This window comes from Chiloscyllium punctatum, unplaced genomic scaffold (genome assembly GCF_047496795.1).
Source record: "Chiloscyllium punctatum isolate Juve2018m unplaced genomic scaffold, sChiPun1.3 scaffold_1304, whole genome shotgun sequence".
Classification (NCBI taxonomy): Eukaryota; Metazoa; Chordata; class Chondrichthyes; order Orectolobiformes; family Hemiscylliidae; genus Chiloscyllium; species Chiloscyllium punctatum.
The window spans coordinates 35,001-37,011 of NW_027311038.1; the positions used below are offsets into that span (position 1 = coordinate 35,001).

General features: G+C 62.0%; 1 non-coding gene across 1 annotated transcript; it reads left to right on the plus strand.

The window, feature by feature from the left end:
• Positions 1–1,758: 1,758 nt before the first annotated feature.
• Positions 1,759–1,912, plus strand: LOC140474984 (5.8S ribosomal RNA). The gene has a single exon (XR_011959583.1). It is a non-coding gene; the product is annotated as a 5.8S ribosomal RNA (ribosomal RNA).
• Positions 1,913–2,011: the final 99 nt, after the last annotated feature.

Here is a 2,011-nt window from a genome sequence, read left to right on the forward strand (position 1 = left end):
CACCGCCAAACCCCCACAACTCGAGCAAGTGAAAAAAAAAGTAACAAATAAGAAAGGATCGTCGGCTTGGGGGTACGCCCGTTTCCGTTTCAACTTGTCTCGCGAGGGTGGTTTCGGGGCCAGCAGGAGAGCTCGTCGGGGTAGCAGGCCCTGCAGCCGTGGTCACCGCCAAACCCCCACAACTCGAGCAAGTGAAAAAAAAAAGTAACAAATAAGAAAGGATCGTCGGCTTGGGGGTACGCCCGTTTCCGTTTCAACTTGTCTCGCGAGGGTGGTTTCGGGGCCAGCAGGAGAGCTCGTCGGGGTAGCAGGCCCTGCAGCCGTGGTCACCGCCAAACCCCCACAACTCGAGCAAGTGAAAAAAAAAAGTAACAAATAAGAAAGGATCTCTGTCGGCTTGGGGGTACGCCCGTTTCCGTTTCAACTTGTCTCGCGAGGGTGGTTTCGGGGCCAGCAGGAGAGCTCGTCGGGGTAGCAGGCCCTGCAGCCGTGGTCACCGCCAAATCGCCACAACTCGAGCAAGTGAAAAAAAAAGTAACAAATAAGAAAGGATCGTCGGCTTGGGGGTACGCCCGTTTCCGTTTCAACTTGTCTCGCGAGGGTGGTTTCGGGGCCAGCAGGAGAGCTCGTCGGGGTAGCAGGCCCTGCAGCCGTGGTCACCGCCAAACCCCCCACAACTGTTGGGCGCCTACCTGCGCGGGGCAGGAGGACACTTTCCGATTTCAAATCTCCGTTTGCCGAGTCCACCCCGAACGCACGCGGGCGGGCGGGTTCGCATCACCCTTCGTCACAAGGGGCGAAGCCCGTTCCACCGTCTCGTCAGTAGTGCCGACCGGTCTGTGATCGACGAGGGGAGCCACACCAGGTCCGGCCCTGCTGCTTGGCGGCACCGCGTCGTCGGGAGCTCGCGACAGACGGAGGGTTTCGGTGTACTCTCCAGCCACGGGAAACGAAGCCGGTGATGCAGGCGCCGGTCTTTCGCTCCCAAATCGGCTGGGTTTACATCGTTGCTATCTAGTCACGCTCCCTTCAAACCCGACGGGGTACCTATTCCCCTCACCCGTCTGTGCGTATACAGCCTCTTTGCACTTGCGGGATGGGGGTGGTGGTTTAAAGACTCTCGAGTTGCCGCCCGTCGGTCTCCGAGCTCCGTGCAGTAGTGATCCCCAGCGAACTGCCAGCAGGGCGAACGAGCGATCCCGCTCTCGGTCGGGGCGCCTGGCGTCGATCGGTGGTCGGTGGCTTGCGGGCAAGCTGCGCTGTGAGTGTGGGAACGAGTATGACGAGCCGTTGCCGCGACTCCCAGTCCACCTCGGCGGTGGCTGGGCCGGGCGGGCGTCTGCTCGGGCGAGTGCCGCCCCCGCCTCCTCGCAGGAAGTCCGCTCGCCGACACGCCGCCACGTGCACGCGTCAGTGACGCTGCCGAACCGATGGCCGGTGCCCGTTCCCGCCTCTGCTTTTCCTAGGGCAAAGCTGCTGCACGCCTCGTGATACTAGGCGGGCGACATGGTGGCGGTGATCCTGCCTCCGTCGCTGCGGTGCGTTGGGGCACGCATCGCCTCTTGGGCGCCCTGTCCTCCTCCCCCCAATAGACGTATGTTTCTGCGGGCCGCACCAGGATGGTGCTCCCCATCGCTTCACGCCACCCTGCTCCGCCCGCACGCCGGCGTGCAGGTGGCTGTAGCTCAAGGTGGGGAGCGTATGTGCGGTCCGGGTCGCTTTCCTCTGGCGAGGGAGAGACCTAAAACAAACTCAGACAACTCTTGACGGTGGATCACTCGGCTCGTGCGTCGATGACGAACGCAGCTAGCTGCGAGAATTAATGTGAATTGCAGGACACATTGATCATCGACACTTTGAACGCACTTTGCGGCCCCGGGTTCTTCCCGGGGCCACGCCTGTCTGAGGGTCGTTTGGCAATCAATCGCACTCGCCTTGGCTGGCGAGAGCGCGGCTGGGGTGTCGCAGAGGACCCGTCCTCTTTGTCCCCCTAAGTTCAGACTCCGGAGCC